Source organism: Cherax quadricarinatus, chromosome 64 (genome assembly GCF_038502225.1).
Source record: "Cherax quadricarinatus isolate ZL_2023a chromosome 64, ASM3850222v1, whole genome shotgun sequence".
Lineage (NCBI taxonomy): Eukaryota > Metazoa > Arthropoda > Malacostraca > Decapoda > Parastacidae > Cherax > Cherax quadricarinatus.
Genome location: NC_091355.1, coordinates 16,508,381 through 16,533,944, shown reverse-complemented (window position 1 = coordinate 16,533,944; position 25,564 = coordinate 16,508,381). Strand labels below are relative to the sequence as shown.

General features: G+C 38.0%; 1 long non-coding RNA gene across 1 annotated transcript in view; it reads left to right on the top strand.

The window, feature by feature from the left end:
- The first annotated feature begins 8,386 nt into the window (after window positions 1–8,386).
- The window catches only part of LOC138854593 (uncharacterized), a 263,429-nt gene continuing 246,251 nt past the window's right edge, over window positions 8,387–25,564 (top strand). The window contains exon 1 of the long non-coding RNA XR_011393773.1: window positions 8,387–8,680. This is a non-coding gene — a long non-coding RNA (uncharacterized lncRNA). The remainder of the gene's footprint in view (window positions 8,681–25,564) is intronic.

Sequence of the window (25,564 nt, the reverse complement as noted above, 5' to 3'; positions counted from 1 at the left end):
TGACTTAACGTGATTTAACTTGAGTAAATTTCATAATATTTGCACACACTCCATCATCATTGTTTCCTTTTTTTTTAGGGGGGGGGAGGGGCATTTAAACCTGTGCCAATGAATATTTTGGAAGTTATCTAAACCTTTTCAGGATGCTGGAACGGGTTCAGTAACTTTGACCATAAATTAGCACTTACACACACTGGTTGTTCTTAGAAACTGGTCCTGGTTACCATACGTAAGTATTGAAAATTTAAAGCAGATCTCATAACCCGTTCTCGAGTAAGGAGCAAAATGAAATCGAAAAGTAGGAGTAAGAAAAAAAAAATCAGACAACCTCTTAAAAGGTGCCTCTTCTGGGAGTCCTAAGAACCGTTTATCGTTAGCGAATATAATTATTGTAAGAAATACAAATAAATACAACACAAAAACTACACTGAAACAGAAGGAAACAGAGTGAAATAGGAGCCGTATATTTCTCCCTCAGAGGGGTAACGTTTGTTGTAACCTGGGCACGCTGACGCAAAGGTACTTCACGGAATATAAACGCTGACGCAAAGGTACTTCACGGAATATAAACGCTGACGCAAAGGTACTACATGGAATATAAGAAATAAAATCTGAGTGCTTGTTTCCACACACATCTTCAGGGGAAAAGAAAGATGAGGCAAGAGGAGCACATTGTATATGTTGAACCTTGAAGTGACACCTCACACAGACCAGGTGACAACACCTCACACAAACCTAACCCACCCATAAATTTGTCCAATACCAATTATTTTTGTGGGAAATATTTTTTCCATTAATATTTAACATTATCAGGGATAATGAACAACATATTTCAAATTTGTGCTCTGGAATACATAAACTTAACAATTTTGTAGTCCAGAATAATATCCATAATATTTAAGGTTAAAAATATTTTTTCATGAAAATACAGTGTGTATGTTCTTTGTCACGAGAACAATTTAACTTGATGTTGGACAACGTTATGCGTGGGTTAGGTTTGTGCAGGACGTGTTTGTGTGAGATGTCACCTCCGGGTGACATACAAAATATGCTCTTGCCTTATCTCACTATTCCTCTGAAGATGTGTAAGCACATGAAAGCACTCGGGTTTTATTATCTATTTTCACTGTTTTATTCATGTTTATATATTATATATATATATATATATATATATATATATATATATATATATATATATATATATATATATATATATATATATATATATATATGTCGTGCCGAATATGTAAAACTGATTAATTAGCAAGAACTCATTTAAAATTAAGTCCATTCTAAAATTTTCTCTTATACATTTAAAGATATTTATTATTCATTAATGTTAATGTAGTTTTTTTTAATTTTGCACCAAAAGAATCTTAGAAAACTTACCTAACCTTATTATAACAAGAACAATTTATTTTAGCCTAACCCAACTAAATATATTTTAGATTTGTTTACAATAATTTAATATTAAACAAACACAGTGAAATATATTTTTTTCGTTAGGTTCAGAATGATTTTGGCGAAATTATTGCATACACAAATTTTCACTTGTCCTATATGGCAAGATGAACGTTGCTATTTAAGCCAAGATCGCAAGTTCTGCCTATTCGGCACGACATATATATATATATATATATATATATATATATATGTATATATATATATATATATATATATATATATATATATACATCATATGGTGTAGGAGGTAGGTTACTGAAAGCAGTGAAGAGTTTTTACGAAGATAGTGAGGCTCAAGTTAGAGTATGTAGGAAAGAGGGAAATTTTTTCCCAGTAAAAGTAGGCCTTAGACAAGGATGTGTGATGTCACCGTGGTTGTTTAATATATTTATAGATGGGGTTGTAAGAGAAGTAAATGCGAGGGTCTTGGCAAGAGGCGTGGAGTTAAAAGATAAAGAATCACACACAAAGTGGGAGTTGTCACAGCTGCTCTTTGCTGATGACACTGTGCTCTTGGGAGATTCTGAAGAGAAGCTGCAGAGATTGGTGGATGAATTTGGTAGGGTGTGCAAAAGAAGAAAATTAAAGGTGAATACAGGAAAGAGTAAGGTTATGAGGATAAAAAGATTAGGTGATGAAAGATTGAATATCAGATTGGAGGGAGAGAGTATGGAGGAGGTGAACGTATTCAGATATTTGGGAGTGGACGTGTCAGCGGATGGGTCTATGAAAGATGAGGTGAATCATAGAATTGATGAGGGAAAAAGAGTGAGTGGTGCACTTAGGAGTCTGTGGAGACAAAGAACTTTGTCCTTGGAGGCAAAGAGGGGAATGTATGAGAGTATAGTTTTACCAACGCTCTTATATGGGTGTGAAGCGTGGGTGATGAATGTTGCAGCGAGGAGAAGGCTGGAGGCAGTGGAGATGTCATGTCTGAGGGCAATGTGTGGTGTGAATATAATGCAGAGAATTCGTAGTTTGGAAGTTAGGAGGAGGTGCGGGATTACCAAAACTGTTGTCCAGAGGGCTGAGGAAGGGTTGTTGAGGTGGTTCGGACATGTAGAGAGAATGGAGCGAAACAGAATAACTTCAAGAGTGTATCAGTCTGTAGTGGAAGGAAGGCGGGGTAGGGGTCGGCCTAGGAAGGGTTGGAGGGAGGGGGTAAAGGAGGTTTTGTGTGCGAGGGGCTTGGACTTCCAGCAGGCATGCGTGAGCGTGTTTGATAGGAGTGAATGGAGACAAATGGTTTTTAATACTTGACGTGCTGTTGGAGTGTGAGCAAAGTAACATTTATGAAGGGATTCAGGGAAACCGGCAGGCCGGACTTGAGTCCTGGAGATGGGAAGTACAGTGCCTGCACTCTGAAGGAGGGGTGTTAATGTTGCAGTTTAAAAACTGTAGTGTAAAGCACCCTTCTGGCAAGACAGTGATGGAGTGAATGATGGTGAAAGTTTTTCTTTTTCGGGCCACCCTGCCTTGGTGGGAATCGGCCAGTGTGATAATAAAATATATATATATATATATATATATATATATATATATATATATATATATATATATATATATATATATAATTATATTGGGTACAATAATATAATAAACTGCTTGTTGAGCTAGTCCACAAACAGGGAGTAGTATGAAATTAGCTTAGAGGCGTCCACACCACCGTAAGTCCTTCGAAGGTGGGTATAACATCCAGCTTGGCTGCATGCACCGTTGTTAAGGATTGTGTGGTCTAGTGGTCTAAAGTGTCATGAGTTTTCTCTCACCATGACGAGGGCCAAAACACCATGGGTTCGACTCCTTGGCTAGTGCAGTGTTATTATTGATCAATTCCACTTGTTCCGTGGGTACAATAATTATATATATATATATATATATATATATATATATATATATATATATATATATATATATAATATATATATATATATATATATATATATATATATATATATGTTATTATTATTATTATTATTATTATTATTATTATTATTATTATTACAGGGTCCACCTCTGGTGTAAATTGTGGGGAAGTGGAACAGAATTCTTCCTCTGTAAGTCATGCGTGTCGTAAGAGGCGACTAAAATGTGAGGAGCAAGGGGCTAGTAACCCAAAAGGAGAAACTTTCGTTTTTCCTTTTGGGCCACACCGCCTCGGTGGGATACGGCCGGTGCGTTGAAAGAAAGAAAGACGATATATATATATGTCGTGCCGAATAGGTAAAACTGGTCAATTAGCAAGAGCTCATTTAAAATTAAGTTCTTTCTAAAATTTTCTCTTATATGTTTAAGGATATTTATTTTTCATTTATGTTAATGTAAAAATTAATAATTTTGTACCGAAAGAACATTAGAAAAACTTACCTAACCTTATTATAACACCCGCAATTTAATTAAGCCTAATCTAACTAATTTGATAATGAAGAAACACAATGAAATATATATTTTTCGTTAGGTTCAGAATAATTTTTGCGAAATTATTGCATACACAAATTTTCGCTTGCCTTATTCGGCAAATAGAGCGTTATTTACCTATCGACACTACATTATATATATATAAAGAATAGTGTCCACCTCTAGTGCAAATTTTATAACCCATGGCCTCCGAGAAGTGGATAAAACGCTTAAAGGATTTCACCTGAAACCATTTGAATATTCCACTTCCCCTACCGCCCCATCTTTTTTTTTTTTTACCAATAGGTATATTTTATTACGCAATATGGTATCAAATACTTACGTGTTCGTCAAAATTTACAATATGAAAATCTCATCCAGCTCCTCAGAGCTGGGCCACGTACCCCTCTGAACTGCAATGCTTAGTTACTGAAAAAGAAAACTAGCCGCCCTGGGATCCTAAATTGCCCAAATGAAACTTCTGTAACTCCTTAAGGAACTTAGTTGTGCTCTTTTCCCATAGAACAAGAGTCCTTGAGCTTGTAAGAAAGAGATGGGCAAGATCACCGTACTTTCTAGACTTCTGGGACTTCGTGAAGCTGAGAGCTGTCCCTCCTTCCTCCTGGGTGTATTGGAAATAGGTATTAGACATTGTAGATTCTCATGTATAGTCCCACACCACCTGCTTGCCGTCTATACATGCTTGGATTGTGATTCCATTTGGAAGTTTTCAGTTGCCATCAGAACTGCATAGCTGGGGTGGCTTCCTTATTGCTGGGCATCCGGCTGTTTTGAGGCTCCTCTTGATGATTTTATTAACCTCTTCATGCCTTGCAATCTTTCCCTCGGATCTACGGCAAACAAGACCATAATTCCCGAATCATTCTGCCGAATCATTGTCGCAAATATACCTGTGATCGGTGTGAATAGTTATGGCAAGGCGAAGGGCAACACCAGGGTGTATGGGTCTGTGGGTGGAGGCGTATACCAATGGAGGAGGAGGGGACAGCCAACAGGAAATCCCCTGCATGTGAAGCTCTCAGTGCTAGGACACGGGCTCTATCCTTATAGGACACACACTGAAGCACTGTTGAGGCTATATTCTCCACTACTGGGCCATCCCAGTGTGACTGTAGTTGCTGGGAAGAGCAGGTCTGGTTTCAGAGCCCGTTAGAATATCCCATTGAGTGGCTCCCTCAGTGGATCCCTCAATGAACTTTTGGTCATGAACTCCCACTCGATGCTTGAACTCGATGCCTTGCGAACACCAATACCTCCTAATCTGACTACAAGTGTTTGTGTGTGTACTCAATTGTTCTCACCAAATTGTGTTTGCAGGGGTCGAGACTCAGCTCCTGGCCCCGCCTCTTCACCGACCGCTACTGGGTCCTCCCTCTCCCTGCTGCATGAGCTTTATCGTACCTCGTCTTAAAACTATGTACGGTTCCTGCCTCCATTACATCGCTTGCCAGACTATTCCACTTCCTAACAACTCTGTGACTGAAGAAATACTTCCTAACATCTCTTTGACTCATATGAGTCTTCAGCTTCCAATTGTGACCCCTTGTTTCTGTGTCCCATCTCTGGAACATCCTGTCTTTGTCCACCTTGTCTATTCCACGCAGAATTTTGTATGTAGTTATCTTGTCCCCTGACCCTCCTGTCCTCCAGTGTCGTCAGATCAATTTCCCTTAGGACATTCCCCTTAGCTCTGGAACCATCCTTGTTGCAAACCTTTGCCTTTCTCTAATTTCTTGACGTGTTTGACCAGGTGTGGGTTCCATACTTGTGCTGCGTACTCCAGTATGGCCCTGACGTGCACAGTGTATAAAGTCTTGAACGATTCCTTACTGAGGTACCGGAACGCTATTCTCAGGTTTGCCAGACGCCCATATGCCGCAGCAGTTATCTGGTTAATGTGTGCTTCTTTCGATGCACTCGGTATTATACTCACTCCTTGATCTTTCTCCTTGAGTGAGGTTTGCAGTCTTTGGCCTCCTAGCCTATACTCTGCGGTCTTTACCCTTCTCCGATCTTCATGACTTTGCATCTGGCGGGGTTAAATTCTAGGAGCCAGTTGCTGGACCACGCATCCAGCCTGTACAAATCTCTTTGTAGACCTGTCTGGTCCGCAACTGATTTAATTCTCCTCATTAACTTCACATCTTCTGCAAACAGGGACACTTCTGAGTGTATCCCTTACGACATGTCGTTCACATATACCAAGAATAGCACTGGTCCCAGGACTGACCCTTGTGGGACTCCTCTCGTTACAGGCGCCCACTGTGATATCTCATCACGGATCATGACTCGCTGTTGCCTACCTGTTAGGTATTCTCTGATCCATTGCAGTGCCCTTCCTATTATATGTGCCTGATCCTCTAGCTTCTGTACTAATCTCTTGAGAGGAACTGTGTCGAAGGCCTTGCAGTCCAAGAAAATGCAATCAGCCCACCCCTCCCTCTCATTTCTTACTTAAATTACCTTTTCATAAAACTCTAGTAGGTTTGTGACACAGGATTTGCCTTCCATGAATCAGTGCTAGCTGTCGTTCATAATCTTGTTCTGCTCCAGGTGCTCCACCACTCTCCTGATAATCTCCATGACTTTGCATACAATACGCATCAGTGACAGTGGTCTATAGTATAGTGCTTCATTTCTGTCTCCTTTCTTAAAGATGGGGACTACATTTGCCTTTTTCCATACTTCAGGAAGTTGCCCAGTTTCAAGGGAAGTGTTGAAGATTTTGCTTAGTGGCACACATGTCTGCTCCCTCTCTAAGGACCCACGGAGAGATGTCCGGTCCCACCGCCTTTGAGGTATCAAGGTCCCTTAAGAGCTTCTTCACCTCCTCCTCAGTTGTGTGTAATTCATCCAACACTTGTTGGTATATACCTTGTTGGTGTAAACCACTGTTTTGTCTTCCCTGTGTCCCTTCAGCCTCCACTGTAAATACTTCCTGAAATCTCATGTTGAGCTTCTCACTTCTTGGTCATTTCTTGTGAGGGAAGTAATTTTGGTTGCAGGGGTAGAGAGACTGCTCCTGGCCCCGCCTCTTCAGTGATTTGCCCCCCTGAGCTTTGTCATACCTCGTCTTAAAGCTATGTATGGTTCATGCCTCTACTGTATCACTTGTTAGACTATTCCACTTCTGACAACTCTATGACTGAAGAAATACTTCCTAAGATCCCTGTGACTCGTCTGGGTCGTCAGCTTCCAAGTGTGACCTCTTGTTTCTGTGTCCCTTGTCTAGAACATCCAGTCTTTGTGTGTATTCACTTAATTGTGGTTGCAGGGGTCGTGACTCAGCTCCTGGCCCACATGATAACGTAATTCAGACAAGATCGTTATATAAACCATACGTTTAAATATATGCTAGACTAGTCCTTCAGTTCTGAAAGGACTGGACATACAAACGCAAGATGAATACCCACAGGAATTTAAAGGACCTTTCTCTAAATTCAAGAAAGATAATGACGGAAGAGAAGAAATCCCAATAAGTAAGTTACCTAAGTGTTAATAACAAGGGGTAAGGTGGCCTCTTAAGGTAGGAACGACGGCTGGTGGTAGCGGAGTGGCCCCTGTTCCAGACTCTCGCTAGTATGGCTCTGGACACGGTGCCGTGAGGTGCTCGCACGCTCTCTCGTTCCCTAGATCGGTCGTCTCTGCTGTGGGTGCCAGTCGTTCCCCTCTCCTCCACCCACCCTATACGTCAATCTCGATACGTCCTTGATCCACCATACTCATCCTGGCACCCAATATGATCTTGTTATTATTTTTCCATAAGTAACTGAACTGTGTCCCGGATTAGATATATTCCTCCCCTTCCATCCCCCCCTTCTATCTCTCTCGGTACTCATAAGCACGATGAAAGAGAAATAAATAAGAGAGAAAGAAAGAGAGGTGGTTGAGCGAGCGAGTCAAGTGTGATAAAGTTCGCGAGTAATTTAGGTGCGTCTTGGTATGTGAGAGAGAAAAGCTACAGGTAGACTATTTAAAAACGAGGCGACAGAAAAGTCTATATGGTCTCTTATATATATATATAATATATATATATATATATATATATATATATATATATATATATATATTTACATAATATATATATATAAATATATATATATATAAAGATATATATGTATAAATATATATATATAAAGATGTATATGTATAAATATATATATATAAAGATATATATGTATAAATATATATATATAAAGATATATATATATATAAAGATATATATATATATATATATATATATATATATATATATATATATATATATATAAAAAATATATTTTTATACATATCTTTATATATATATATTTAACCATAAGATATATATGTATAAATATATATATATATATATATATATATATAAAGATATATATGTATAAATATATATATTATTTATATATATATATATATATATATATATATATATATATATATATATATATATATATATATATATATATATATATATATATTTATATATTTCTTTCTGTTTATTGGCAGTACGTCCCTCTACCCTCTGAAGGTGATAGTGCTACTCGATGTAACGTGTTTGGAAATATGAAAAGCTGGTTCTGCAAAGCTACATTAAATGACGTGAAAAGTGTATAAAGGGAGAGAGCTATATCGAGGTGCAGTGCCCGAGGTACCTTATGTGCAGGTGAGGGGAGTGGGCTGTACAGAGCTACGCTGCCCGACGCACAGTGTGCTGGAGTGGGTTCTGTACAAGGACCCTGCTATGTTACCTTCACTGGTATAGCACTGGTGGTGCTCCTCTACTGCTGCCACTCTGTGGAGACAGGCGAGTGTAGAATCTTTACTAAAGTTCTTTCTCTACCCATAGTCGCATAAACACACACACACACACACACACACACACACACACACACACACACACACACACACACACACACACACACACACACACACACACACACACGTATACGCACACACGTATACGCACACACGTATACACACTCAGGTATACACACACACGTATACACACACACGTATGCACGCAAGTACTCACACGTACACACGCACACACACACACACACACACACACACACACACACACACACACACACACACACACACACACACACACGTATACGCACACACGTATACGCACACACGTATACGCACACACGTATACGCACACACGTATACACACTCAGGTATACACACACACGTATACACACACACGTATGCACGCAAGTACACACACGTACACACGCACACACACACACACACGTACACACGCACACACACACGTACACGTACACACACACACACACACACACACACGTACACACACACACGTACACAATGACAACTGTGTGTGTGTGTGTGTGTGTATATATATATATATATATATATATATATATATATATATATATATATATATATATATATATATATATATATATATCGTGCCCAATAGGTAAAACTGGCCAATTAGCAAGAATTCAATTAAAATAAGTTTCTAAAATTTACTCTTATACGTTTAAAGATATATTTTTCTCATTTATGTTAATGTAAAAATTGATCATTTTTTACCAAAAGAACCTTAGAGAACTTACCTAACCTTACTGTAACGAGTGCAATTTAATTTAGCCTAATCCAACTAAATATATTTTAGATAAGTTTACAATAATTTGAGAAACAAAGTGAAATATATTCTTTTCGTTAGGTTCAGAATGATTTTTACGAAATTACTGCCTACACAAATTTTCGGTTGCCTTATTCGGCGAGAAGAACGTTGCTATTTAAGCCAAAATCGCAAGTTTTACCTATTCGGCACGACATATATATATTACACATACGCACTATGCACACACATACGCTCCATTAACATGGGGGAAAGGCAAGTGTAGGCATGCCAATTACACACCACAAGTAGAGTTTACGACTCAAATGGGGCTAAGATGGTAGTTATTGGAACGATATATTACCCAGTTGGACAAGAGAAATGAGGTTGGATAATTGCACAGGTAACCAGTTAAAGCCCTGAATCACACGGCAGTTTGCCTCTCAGTGTCTATATTATTAATATTTATGTCATTTCGCTGTGACTTGTCGACGTACTCTTAATACGACAATAGCAAACTGCATTACTGAACTGAAGGAAGATCTGAAGGTGACTTCAGTCAGTCGGCTATGTAGTCTTCGATGGATGGGGTGGGGGTGGGGGGTTGGGGGGGGAGGTAAGGCTCCGTGAACGAGCTTCATTAAATTCAGAAAGTTCACTTTTGTGGAAGAATGCTTTTTCGCGTGTCAGTCATGCTAACGATCTCTCTGCGTGGATTCCTCCCCCATCATGAAGTGTTTGTCCATCTTTATACACCTTCCTGAGACTGCGGGGGTTTAGCCTCAGTACATATGTGTTTGTTTGTGTACCTGTGTGTGGTGGCGGGGGTCGATTCACAGCTCCTGGCTCAGTGAGCGTTCTGAGCGTGGTGTGTGTGTGTGTGTGTGTGTGTGTGTGTGTGTATGTATGTGTGTGTGTGTGTTGGTGTGCACATACATAATTTTTTTGCAGATGTTAAACTCCAGCCTTTTAAATGTTCATTACAGCTTATAAATCTATTCAGTGATCTTACACTCATTCATTGTAATCAGCGTCCACTACCTGACTACCAGCACCGTCCCTCTTCAATCATTTTTATGTCCAACCTCCAGCTGTATCCCTTTTTTTCATGGCTCTTCCCACGTTAAACGTCTATCGTGTCTACAGCTTTGAGCATCTTTTACCCGGAGTTTTTATAACGTTATTGTTCTCTATTCTGTGTGTGTGTGTGTGTGTGTGTGTGTGTGTTTGTTGAGTGTGTATGTGTGTTTTAGTAAGATGACGTGTCTAGACTTATTTGTAGCAACATGAACATTGTTATGTTCGTAGTGTCCCTTCTTTACTAAACAATTTATCGTTTAATCTTTGACAAATTAGTATTAATTCCTCTTCCAATGCATTCCATTCATTTAACACTGGAAATACAATATTTCTGGTATCCTCCCGGCTCCAGTTATTTAACTTTCTGTAAGCGTAGTTTTCCGTTTTCTTATTTCAAGCCTATTAAGGATTTTTTTTTGTTTCATATTCTTTCATCACTTTGTGTGTGGTTATCATTTTTTTTCTCCCGTATCACTCGGTGAAATGAGTTTTGGTGTTTCTATGACTTTCAACGCATTTTTTAACAATGGGATTTTTTGTAGTTCTTAGACCCTTTTCTGTCTTACCCCATGATTTTCAGCTTATGGTGACACTCGACATGCGTTGTGAACAACTGTTTTTTTTTGTCGAGTCTCCGTTAATGTATATAAGAGATATTTTACAGTTTGCCAGCAAAGCATACATGTTTCTCAGTTTGGTTTATATGATTATTTGGTTACACTCTTTTTGGCAGTAATAACTCAAGGGCACCCCCCCCCAACCTCTCTCTGTCTGTCTCTCTCTCTCTCTCTCTCTCTGATATTTTTAATATTTTCTCAGTCTACATTTTTTATGTGGTCATTTATTTCTCTCTCCCATTTGAATCACATTGAACTTATTTACATTAAACATCGTCTTTCACTTCATTATCTCAATTTATCCAATTCGCCTTCAAGCGATCTACAGTAACTTTCGATGCTATTTTGCATAAGATCTTTGTAACATCCTTGAAAGCATTCATGAAGTATTTTATTCCTTCTGGCAAATCTTTTATATAAATTAAAAGTATCAGTGAGTCAAGTACCGAGACTGACAACTTTCTTTTATTTGTATTTTACTCTGAAACAGAAAATGTTTGACTCACGTAACTAATTTGCCTTCTACTATCATGTTTTATAGTTTCATAATTAATCTTTTATGAGGTACTCTACTGAATGATTTTGTAAAGTCTTGATAAACACAGTCCATCTTCTTTTTAAGTACGTGAATCTCATTGATTTAAAGATTAGAAATACAGTAATGCGCAGACCAGAAAAATCGCTTCTTGTTTAACTGGTTTTATTTCAACTAGTGTTTTGTCCACCCATCTTCACTGTATTTGTCCAGTTTTTTTACAGCATCACTTTGCAGCGAGGCAGAACTATAATTCAAATAATCTCCCCTGTCACCCTTTTTGTATATCACCACAATATACGCCATCTTCCATATAGTCACTGGTTTTCCATTTGCAACGAATTCTAAACCTAAATCATTTGCGTACAGCCAAGCTCTCCTGTACACTACTTTTAACACCCAAGGTGCAGTATCACCCAGTCCTATTCATTTTATCTTGATAATTGTTACCAGCTTTTTTTATTTTATTATTTAATTGTCCTCTACTTAATTATGTGATAAGATTCAACTCCATTTAAATTTTCTGTAAATGGACTTAGAAGTTGTTTATTACTGTACACATTATCTCCTCCACTTTGATTTCTCATCATTGACAAACTATATTTTGCCTCTCAGTTATTTTACTTTTTATTTGGCAAACGTGAAGAAAATATTTACTGCCGTTTCGCCCATCATTGTTCTTTCATTTGTCAAGTTTCTTCCTCTATTGTATGTTCATGTTTACTAAATTGTTTGAAAGAATATCTTAATCCAATGTAATATATGGCTCTACAGCTCGATTAAAAAGAATCGTTATTTTATTTAATATATATTTCTTTATTTTTTTTAGTTCATTTTGTATATATGTATAAATCTGTATAGTAGTTCATTAATATCTGCCCCATTGAATTTCTCTCTAAAAATGTTGGGCTAAATGCTCATTATTTTTATCTTATTGTATAGCTGCTCGTGTTTTCGTTTTTTCTTACTATAGTAGTATATCCCAACATATTCTTTTTTTCCAGCAGAAAATGGTCACTCTTTCCAAGTGGTTAATTTGTGTAATTGAGGCCATTTACGTCATATTTCTCCTTTCCTAGGAAATACTTAGTGTAGACTTGATGGTATGTTGTCTTCATTTTCTGTGTCGCTTCCTTAAAGTCTTCATGCAATAATTAAATGGTATTTGCATAAAAGAATTTTACTGGCCATAATTTTTAGCTTCATACCTCAAAAACTGAATAATTTGTTTTTTAATGGTAAAAATTTCAATTATTATAATTGTTTACGTTTCACATTTAATTAATATGAAGAACTGCGATAAAATATTTAAAGTCCCTCAGTTACCTTTGTCACATTCGCTCCCTTTCCTAAAACTTAAATATTATTTGTTAGTTTCTTCGATTTTTTTTCGTTTATTTTTTTAACCAGTATAGCGTAATTACCAAGAACGTGACTCTGTGATCGACTTCGACTACGGAAAGGTGGATCGAGCCTTCAGGCTTTGCGCTGAATCACCCATGCGTTTTTAGCGCTTCATACAATATGATCTTCAACCTTTAACCGATTTAGTCAAGTTCCTTCCGTTCTTTTTTACACTGTTTCTATTTCACAGTTACCCTCAAAAGTTGCCCAATGATGATTGTGTGTGCGCGCGTGCGCGTGTGCGTGTGTGTGCGCGTGCGCGTGCGTGTGTGCGCGCGCGCGCTCACCTATAAGTACTCATCTATATGCTGTTGTAGCTAATAGCTACTAGGTCTTCTCCCTCCCCGCACCAGTAGCCTTATCACATATCGCTTCTTAAAGCTATGTACGGATCCTGCCTTCTCAACTCCACTCTCCAGATTGCTCCACTTCCTGACAACTCTATGACTAAAGAAATACTTCCACACATCCCTATGACTCATCTGAGTTTTCAGCTTCCAATTGTGTCCCCTTTATTTCTGTGTCCCATCTCTGAAACATTCTAGCCCTGTCCACCTTGTCAATTTCTCTCAGCATTTTATACGTCGATATCATATCCACTCTATCCCTCCTGCCCTCCAGTATTATCAGGAGGAGTTCCCTTAACCTCTCCTCATAAGACATACCCCTTTGCTCCGGGATTAGCCTTGTTGCAAACTTTTGCAGTTTCTCCAATTACTTGACTGTGTTTGACCAGATGTGGTTTCCATACTGGTGCTGCATGCTCCAGTATGGGCCTGACGTATACAGTGTACAGTGCCATGAGTGCTGCTGCTATTATTTGGTAGATGTGCTGTGTGTGGGGGGGAGGGGAGACAACCATTAACATCGCTTAGGAGCAAAAATTTATTGATAGTTAACTTTGTAAATTTTTCCGTTGAGGCGTAAGAGGTCTTGAAAGTGACGTGTACCTACCTGGATGATGCCTGTTTCACTTAGGTGGTTATGACTGTGAGGGTAGTGTAGTGATGATGACTATGAGGGTAATGTAGTTGTGGTAACTGAAGATAGTGTAGTGGTGACTGTGGCGGTAGTGTGATGAGGGTGGTGACTACGAAGATAGCGATGGTGACAGTGAAGATAATGGTGGTGACTGTGGAGATAGTGATGGTGACTGCGAAGATAGTGGTGGTGAGTGTGGAGATAGTGGTGGTGAGTGTGGAGATAGTGGTGGTGACTGAAGATAGTGGTGGTGACTGTGAAGATAGTGGTGGTGACTGTGAAGACAGTGATGGTGACTACGAAGATAGTGGTGATGACTGTGAAGATAGTGGTGGTGACTGTGAAGATAGTGGTGGTGACTGTGAAGATAGTGGTGGTGACTACGAAGATAGTGATGGTGACTATGAAGTTAATGGTGGTAACTTTGACGATAGTGGTGGTGACTGTAAAGATGGAGGTGGTGACTGTGGAGATGGTGGTGACTGCGAAGATAATAGTGGTGACTGTTCACATAAGATCTCGTAACTCTTCGCTATGCAAGCCCCTACAATGTGTTGTTTCTTTAGGTCTCCAAAGGTTTCCGCAGATAAACAATAAATACTGCCATTGTTAAGGCCTCAAATCCAGTATTTTTAAGATCTTTAAAAAGCATTTAAACGCTTCAACTTGTTAAGTCACACAAAATTTCTCTTTTTTGAAGCAAGTTCAAAGAATTTTCCTCGCTAAGGTTTTAAGAGGTGTGGTTCGTTAACATGATTAAACGTTTCTTTTGTTATATTAAAACTGGAGTGCGGCTACACTATAAATTTAGCGTTAAGCTATATCAAACTTCAAATTGTTTTGAGCTGCGCCTTATGTTGAAATGTTGTTAAATTGAATATCGTTACACAAATAACCAGCACATAAAAGAAGCTTACGACGACGTTTCGGTCCGACTTGGACCATTGACAAAGTCAGTGTGATTTTGTCAATGGTTCAAGTCGGACCGAAACGTCGTCGTAAGCTTCTCTCTTTTATGTGCGGGTTATTTGTGTATCGTTCCAGTCACGGTATTGTGCCTTTTTGTTATTTATTGAATATCATTATATTAATACTTATTATTTTAAGGAAGAAATTTGTTAAAGCATTAGTTGGGTTATTGAGGCTAGGACTTTGGGTAGTTTCAAATTTAGGTTGGATAAGTACATGAGTGGGAGGGGTTGGATTTGAGAGGGACTTGCACATCGGAGCTTGTTTCTTGGGTGCCATTGAAAATTGGGTTGGTCAAATGTTTGTTAGTGGGATGAATTGTAAAGGACCTGCCTAGTATGGGCCAGCAGGCCTCCTGCAGTGTTCCTCCTTTCTTATGTTCTTATGTTCATGTAATTAGTCATGTACCACTTAGGAAGGTTGACCCAGAAATATTGAGCGCATTGACCACCCTTCGGTAACTAGTGATTTGTACAGGAGTGCGTGGCAATGAAGAAATTGTGAGACCATACCGTAACAGCCTGACCCATCGTTACATCGTAACAGCCTGATCCATGACTTCATCATAACAGCCGGACCCATCACTACATCGTAACAGCCTGACCCATCACTACATCGTAACAGCCTGACCCATCACTTCATCGTGACAGCTTGATTCATCACTACATCGTGACAGCTTGATTCATCACTACATCGTAACAGCCTGACCCATCACTTCATCGTGACAGCTTGATTCATCACTACATCGTAACAGCCTGACCCATCACTACATCGTAATCTGATCCATCACTACATCGTAACAGCCTGACCCATCACTACATCGTAATCTGATCCATCACTACATCGTAACAGCCTGATCCATCACTACATCGTAATCTGATCCATCACTACATCTTCACAGCCTGACCCATCACTACATCGTAACAGCCCATCACCACACCGTAAAAACCTCAGCCATTACAATGTAATAGCATCACCCATCACCACACTGTAACAGCCTCACCCATCACCACACTGTAACAGCCTCACCCATCACCACACTGTAACAGCCTCACCCATCACCACACTGTAACAGCCTCACCCATCACCACACTGTAACAGCCTCACTGATCTTTCAAACCACAGCCACTTTACTTCTAAAAGTAACGAGAAGTATTTCAGTCGCTGCGAGATCCGTAAAATGTATTCCATTATCTCACTGGCCCAGTCTCAATGTACGCTAAAGGAATCGTACGGAGTGCAGTATAAGTTGGTAATGCAGTTAAATATCAGATTTGAATCCAATCGGAGGATACATTCTTAAGAACTAGTAACAAAACTAATTTCTCAATTTCTTCAGTAAAACCAAATAGATCCTGCCAATAAGTCGGATACTTCAGCTTCAGAATTTTGAAGGCAAAGGTTAGATGTCGATTCACACAGTATCAGTTCACACCACCACTAAAAATTTAATTAGGATTTTTCTCAATTACGCTACGCCAGCATTTAAAGAGTGAGCCGATCAGAAGAGGAATTACCCAGTTATTGCACAGAAAAGAATTGTGTTTCATACAATGAAAAAAATAAACTGAACCCTAACTCAGTGAGAAGATTTCTTTGGAGTAATACACTTCAGTGCTAAAAGTTTGAAGGCAACCAAACGATGCATTCTCCAGTTACGACACAGTATCCAACATCTCCAAATATAGAAAATTAGTAAATTACCAAGAAAATTAGTAAATTAACACCTACACAGTCTAAACCATAAGCCGGTCACATCTTTTCCATTAGCTGTATCACCTATTAAAGTTTAATTTCGGAAGAGTAATACTCGAGACATTTTTCAAGAAAAAATGCCACCTCATTTTAAAATCAAAAATATTTATTTGGCACCTAAATACTCTAAGACGAAGCCTAAACTTTTCTTAAGTAGGATACACGAGTGCTGAAAGTTTGAAGCCAGTCTGTAGAAGCTTTTTCAAATTATCACGTGGAATCCAAATCGTGGAATGAGCCATATAAATTTCATTAGAGGATACCTCATGTGGCAGTAGTTGCAACGATGTTTTTCTACTTAAACTACTCCAGTATCATAAATTTGAAGCCGATCGGGAGAAACGTTCTGAAATTTTGTACCCAAGACTTGAAGGAAGAAAAAGTCGAGAAACCACATAAAGGTATCCCCTCGGGGATAGCTAATAATAATAATACATATATTTCTAATTGATTATTAACCCTGCAAAAGTGGCTTCTAGCATGGGCAAAACATAAATTTTTTTTTCGTAAATGGACCATGCTCTTTAATTACCATTTATCATTCTGTACGTAAACATTGCCGACGTTGAACCATGACATGTTAAATTCAGTTAATGTTAGCTATATCAGCACGAAAGCAATGTTTGCTACATTTTCGTAAAAGCAGTGAATAGCTACAACAGCTTGAAAGCAGTATTTAACCATAACAACAGACCCCTGGCAGTCTTCAAGCTGGCACTGGACAAGCACCTAAAGTCGGTTCCTGATCAGCCGGGCTGTGGCTCGTACGTTGGTTTGCGTGCAGCCAGCAGTAACAGCCTGGTTGATCAGGCTCTGATCCACCAGGAGGCCTGGTCACAGACCGAGCCGCGGGGGCGTTGACCCCCGGAACTCTCTCCAGGTAAACTCCAGGTAAACTGCGTCAATGCGGTGTTGGCAAAATCTACGTGAAAGTAATATTGCAAGCATCTGCATGATAGCAATGTTGGTTATATCTCCTTGCGTATGATACTTGAGGAATTTTGAACTGATTTTTTGGCTGCTGTATCCACTGAAAAACTGGTTTTCTTGTGAAAGTTTGCTATATTGCTTGAATATCCATTATAATTATTTTATTATTCTTAATGGGAAAGCGGCTAACCCATTGAGATCACTCAGTGGATGAAGAATGGAAGCTAAAATGGTTCGTCTCAAGGAGGATAAAGAGAGCTCTATTGTCCTGAATCAAGAGCTCTTCATAGGCAAAAAATGCACCACCCTAGAAGGGAAAGTGAAAGAAACAAGAGAGCGAACACCCACTCTGGAAGGAGATACCAGGGGGATGCTAGAGAAGGAACAATGAAGCAGGTGGCTTGGAGGGATATGCTTGTGACAGTGAGCTCAGTCATCGTATACCAGTTGGAAAACCTTCAAGAATTAGTCCCATTAATATTAATTTATACTGCATCGTCGACAATTTTCCTTATCAACTGCACTAGTCATTGAGTGGACATTTCACCCGTGCACTAACTGTAAAGAATGCTTTTATTGATAACATATATATATATATATATATATATATATATATATATATATATATATATATATATATATATATATATATATATATATATATATATGTCGTACTGAATAGGTAAAACTTGCTTTTTCAGCTTAAATAGCAATGCTCTTCTTGCCGAATAAGGGAAGCGAAAATTTATGTATGCAATAATCTCGCAAAAATCATTCTGAACCTAACGAAGAAATATATTTCATTGTGTTTATTTATTATTCAATTATTGTAAACACGTCTAAAATATATTTAGTTGGATTAGGCTAAATTAAATTGAGCTTGTTATAATAAGATTGGGTAAGTTTTCTAGCGTTCTTTTGCTAAAAATTATTATTTTAGAAAGAATTTTAATTGCGTTCTTGCTATTTGACCAATTATGCCTATTCGACACCACATAAGTGTATATAAGGTATACTCCGCTACTGAGGCTCGCAGGACCCTATGTCTAGCCCTTATACAATGTCATATGTAACACGCTTACTCTTCATGGTACTCTGCCTTGACAAAAAAACTGAAAGATAGACTCCAAATCACCCAGAACAAAATCGTAAGATTCATCCTGGACATAAAAGAAAGAAGCTTACTACGACGTTTCGGTCCGTCTTGGACCATTATTGTTCCAGTCACGGTATTGTGACTATTTTTGTTATTCATCCTGGGGCTGGGACCAAGAGAGCATGTAGGCCAGGATGAATTACAGCAGTTGGATATGCTGAATGTTGAAGACAGAGTAAAACAACTGAAGCTAAATCATGTTTATAAAATTGCTCACAGTGTCCAGAATATCTTGCTGCCAATTTTGTCAAGGTTGGGAACCAAAGCAATCATAGTACTAGGGGGGGAGAGCACAACTTTGTAGTACCCACAGTCAGTGGCCAGGCTTCAAACACCTTTTATTGTACAGCAATAAAGGAATGGAGCAGACTGCCTGCACATGTCAAAGCCAGTCATAGCATGAACCAGTTCAAGAAGAGTGCCAAAAGGTGTCTGATGAATGTAGCTACAGAAAGGGAGGGGAATGATTTTCTATTTTTTAGCTAACATACGTGTAACTTTTACCTTATTCCTAGTAATGACCCTCGTATTGTAGATAGTCTTAATGACCTTGGTGTAGTAGATAGTCTTTTTAGTATGATAATAAGATGTTATCTTCATTGTAGAATAATAAGAAAATATTATAGCCTTTATATTATAATAATAAGGTAAAAGGACCCCAATGGAAATAAGTCACTCTGTCTGAGTTTTTTGGGTTATCCTACGTTCTCTACACATATGCTATGTATGATAATTCTATGTAACTATATTTGTGTATACCTGAATAAACTTACTAGATGAATCATAAAGTTAGGGAGCCTGCTAGAATACAAGCCATGTTTCTGTTATCGCCGGTCACACCACTGAGTGTCAAGCGTGGTCTCTGGTTATTTCATTCACCTCCTGTATGTTCTCTGCACGATCCTTGTCGGTTTAGTGCTTTATTTGATTATAATAATCCTGTATGTTCTGGCCTCACGAGCGATGCAGTGCTTCCCTGATTCTGCGAGGTGCATCGAGTGTAGTATCGCTTGTAAGGCCATAACATACAGGAGGGTAATGAAATAGCTGGAGACTATGCTTGACACCCACAGGTGTTCCTGGCATTAGGAGAAACATGGCTTGCAGTCCAGCAAGCTACCTAACGTCTTGCAATTGTAGTTGAGTGGTTTAAGGCGTTAGGCTGGCACCTAACTATACACATGGAGAACTGACAACTTAGGTTCGAATAATACTACGATATTACTTTCTACATGCTTCCACTATTGCTTCGAAAGGCTCTGCATGTATATGTCGTGCCGAATATGTAAAACTGGTCAATTAGCAAGAACTCATTAAAAATAAGTCCTTTCTGAAATTTTCTCATATACGTTTAAACATATATTTTTTTCATTAATGTTAATGTAAAAAATTTTAATTTTGCACCAAAAGAATCTTAGAAAACTTACCTAACCTTATTATAACAAGAACAATTTATTTTAGCCTAACCCAACTAAATATATTTTAAATACGTTTACAGTAATTTAGTACTAAACAAACACAATCAAATATATATTTTTTCGTTAGTTTCAGAATGATTTTGGCGAAATTATTGCATATACAAATTTTCACTTGTCCTACATAGCAAGATGAGCGTTGCTATTTAAGCCAAGATCGCAAGTTCTGCCTATTCGGCACGACATATACATTTATTACATTATATATATATATATATATATATATATATATATATATATATATATATATATATATATATATAATGTGTGTTTATTCATTACATATACGCGCGAGAAATAACATTTACGTCTGTAATATTCGCTTACATAAATATAAGCTTGGTCAGGCATGGTGAGCGAACCTCAGTAGGTGGCGCCTCCCGTGGCGAATTGTTATTTCTTACAGAGTTCTGTGATGTGACTCGTGCCCTATTACTGTGTCCGAGTTATTGGTAGGAGTCATGAAGTTAGTGTTATAGTTGGTGGAATTATTGATACGTTTTGTTTAGGTATTTGTGTGTTGCGGAATTGTTTGTATGTTTCCCTGAGATGTTGGGCATGATTTGTGGGACTTTGGGTCTAGTTTGTGGATTTGTGTGGTTTGTGGATTTATTTGTTTATGATTTGTAGGCTTCTTGGGTTTGGTTTGTGAAATTATGGTTATGAAGAATTGAATTTTGGTCTTGGATTTATGGATTTGTTGATTTATGATTTTGATTTGTAGAATTAGTTGAATTATTTGTACTTTTTGTTGGAAGTATTGTTTGTTTTGTGGAATTATAGGTACATTTTGTGGAGAATTATTTTTTGGGGGAAATTTTAAGCTTGGTTTGTGGTGTTGAAATGTTTTGTGGAAATGGCTGTATGATTTGTGCGAGTGTTGACGCAGTTTGTGGAATTGTAGGTATTATTTCTGGAACTGTGGAAAAGAATTGTTGAAATCATAGTATATTTTGTGGTATTGTGTGTATGGTTTGAAGAATGTCAGTAATGGACTTGAATTACGTTCATATCTTTGTGATAATAATTATTTCAAAATAATAAAGGAATTAACGATAAACTGTTTTTTATAAAGTAAATTATGATTGAAACATACTGATGCTAAAAAGAACTTTATGTTCGAACACTAAATTTTACGTTCGAACATTGAATTATCAGAGGTTTCTATTTTTTAATGTTCAAAATCTGATTAACTATTTATTTCTATTTAATTTAATCTTCAAACATTGAATAATTTATGGTTTCTATTGGTCTCTTTTATCTTCAAGTACTGAATAATCTATGGTTTCTGGTGTTTTTTATTTAAACACTATATAATCTTTGGTTTATAGACAATGAATAACCTTGGGTTTCTAGTGATTTTTATTTTGAATCCCTCAATAACCTCTAGTTTCAAATTATTGTCCTAAAACACTTAAGTATCCTTTGGTTTCAGTTTGTCTCTGCACATAAGTGGGTAAAATGAATATACCTCAGTTTGTCATAATGTGATCCACATCATTTCAGTGGACTCACTAGCACATGATGGATGAAGTTGTCGTCTAAGCTAAGGCCACTTACATGTAGTGATCCTATTGTTTTAAACAGGGTGAAACACCTAGTCTCGATACGCTAACTACAGTACGGGTCTTGATTTCATGAAGGCTCCTCGAGATACACTTCTATGATTCCTGACGGAAAAAACACCGCCTTTGAGTAGATATGGCTAGCTTAAAAATTCCTATTAAGCTTGTTTTTGCAGCAATCATAGTTTTGAGAATTTTCGACACAGGATAATGTGTCCATAGCGCATTTGGAAAAGCTTTTATTTGATGCCTGAGCTACATAAAGTGAATTTCGAGAAAACTTTCATTTGTTACCAGAACTCATGGAGCTACCTCTGCATTATTTTTGTTTTAGTTGTTAGATGTAAAAGGGTAATGTTCACAGAAATGGATATAAAGATGCAATGTGCAGAACAAACTTACACAGGAACTACGTTTCGCTCAGGGTTTTGATTTCTCAAGCCATATAGAGGATACTAGTCACAGGCAGTTATGCTCACAAAGAGTAACTAAGAGCAATAATATTATGTCAGGGGCTGATAATGCAGGTAGATGAGCACTGCAACCTGCCTACTAGTTAATCATTTCGGGTTGAACTGTTGGATTACAGACCGGGTGTTCCAACGTAATAATTTGTGTGGAAAGTTACCTCAGTAGCTTCTTTTGTGCCTAATGTTTCTACTTCCAGGTACTGTCTCCTGACCTGTGCCCTTCATTAATAGGCATGGTATCTTTCCACTCAAGGAGTGTATGTAGGTTCCAATGAATTACGCATGCATTGTTTGGGTTGAGTTCCTACAGGCATACTAGCAATCTCGAATTCTGGTGTCTAAGCTCAACGACGTTTTTCCTATGTATTGTTTGTCACTTGCAACAAATAAATATGCTCAACAAAACACTGAAGAAGTGGTACTAATGTTGCAGTCGGAATAAAAAAAAATAATTCGTAATATTACCAGATTTGGACACGGAACCAAACAGCAGTAGTGCTGCTGTTCCATGTGCAGGCTGTGATAAACAATACATAGTAGAAACATCACAGAGCTTAGACACCAGAATTCAGGAACATTAGTATATTTCCAAAACTCATGTCCCATACAATGCGCCCGTCATTTATTGGGACAACCATGCTAGTTTTATGGTGGAGAAACATCAATCTTAGTTTAAAAGAAAGGAAGAGATTGGCACAATAGACATTTGTGAACGGAACCAATTTGCCTGTAACATAGCAACATCCCTTAACACACATTATTTCACATGGGAAAACAGTGGTCCAAACGTAAATAATGGAACAGGATACCGACAGTAAAGTACGTATACAGTATATACAGAATAAGGGAAAATAAATGACTGGAAAAATACACACACAACCTGCACGTGAAACTTGCGATTTTGGCTGAAATAATAACTCTCTTGCAGAATAGGGCGCTTGTTATAAGGTTAAGTTTTCTAAGGTTCTTTTGGTAGAAAATTATTATTTTTTACATTAACATAAATGAAAATATATATCTTTAACGTATAAGAGAAAATTTAAGAAAGGACTTAATTTTAAACGAGTTTTTGCTAATTGAGCAATTTTACCTATTAGGCACGACACACACACACACACACACACACACACACACACACACACACACACACACACACACACACACACACACACACACACCACACACACACACACACAAATAAATATTTCAGCCAACAGGATTTGAACCTACGATGGCTCCTAAAACCACTCAGCTACAGATAGACAACGCTAGGTAGCTTGACAAGATGAGTCTTCCTAACGCAGGGCACACCAGTGACCCTCATAAATTAAATGTATACCTTCATAAGCGTTACGTTGTCCCAGTCAAAGTTTGTTCTCAAATTTGTCATTCTACCCATTATTATTATTTGTATTTAGAAGAATTTTTTATCATTTTCAAAGGAAAGGTAGGTAAGACACATATGCAACAGTTAGGTATCTTTATTTCGAAACGTTTCGCCTACACAGTAGGCTTCTTCAGTCGAGTACAGAAAAGTTGATAGAAGCAGAAGATACTTGAAGACGATGTAATCAGTCCATCACCCTTAAAGTTTTGAGGAGGTCAGTTCCTCAGTCTGGAGAAGAGCATTGTTCCATAGAATGAAACAATATGGAGATGAAGTGACAGGATGGAGCCTTATATAGCGCCATGAGGTGAGACGTAGGTCACTAGAAGAGGTAAGAACTCAGATGTTGGGAGGTCAGGTCCCTCTCAAATCCAGCCGTTCTCACTAGTAGAGGTTGTCGAAGTTGATTGTAGGTCTGTACCAAGATACCCTTGTGTTGCAGTGTCTGACAGATTGAACATTAAAATGGTATAAAATACCGACAGGTTGTTAGGTAAGTCACTTCATCTCCATATTGTTTCATTCTATGGAACAATATGCTCTTCTCCAGACTGAGGAACTGACCTCCTCAAAACTTTAAGGGTGATGGACTGATTACATCGTCTTCAAGTATCTTCTGCTTCTATCAACTTTTCTGTACTCGACTGAAGAAGCCTACTGTGTAGGCGAAACGTTTCGAAATAAAGATACCTAACTGTTGCATATGTGTCTTACCTAACAACCTGTCGGTATTTTATACCATTTTAATGTTCAAAGGAAAGGTATATGCAGCTCCTGAGAATGACAGGTAATCACGTTTGATCACACGGAAAAGAAGGTAGTTCCTTTTGCCCGAATCAGAAGCTAAGTATTACCTTTTCTGAGTAATTTGCTTGCATAAAAAAATCCTTGTCGTTCATGATGTCGTGTCAGAGACATGCGAAATGTTTAACAAGTTGCATAAAACAGTCATTAAACTTAGAATCTTTAGTGTAATTACCTTTAGAATTCTTTGAATGAATAGTATCATGACTGTCTTTTATTAGTCAAATCAAGCTAAAAAAAAAAATTAAAACAAATCACCAAAAAATCGGCATTTAGAAGATCCTTATGATGATGTTTTGGTCCAACCTGGACCATTGTCAAGTCACAGCTAGGGCGAGAGAAACAGAGGCCTGTTCAGAACAGACCGAAGTGACAAAGTTCTTCTCTTTAAGTGCGGCTATTTGGTGAATTGTGCCAGCTACGGTATTGTGAGTTATATTCTCTAACATTTGTTAATCAACTGCTGAAGAGCTGCAGCGTGAGGAGCAACCAGCAGTACCTTGTTAGCACAGCTCAGGTTGACATAAGTAGGTTCTGGAGAATACATTTACCCTACTGACATAAAACTGCGTCCAGATTATTAATACAAACAACATGGTGAGAAATTTGTCTACACACACGACGAGAATTTACTTGTTTCACTGTGTATATATCCTCACTGTGTACATATTTCTTATTTGTTTACACTGAAAGTAACAATGTATGTACACATGAAAGTGTGAATCTCAGTGTATACACACATACATTTTATTTTAATCCCAATAGGCCCATGCATGGTATTAAACTTTTCATTTATTGGCGGTGAATACTGAGCATGCAGCGTTAATGACCCTCGTGTGTAGAAAGGCTGGAAGCCCAATTAACAGGCCAATAAACCAATTAACCAGCCAACTAACTAATTTGGTGAAATACATTCTAAGATTTGAACATCTTTTATGTAGTTATCCAGGCCATTACATATTTTGTG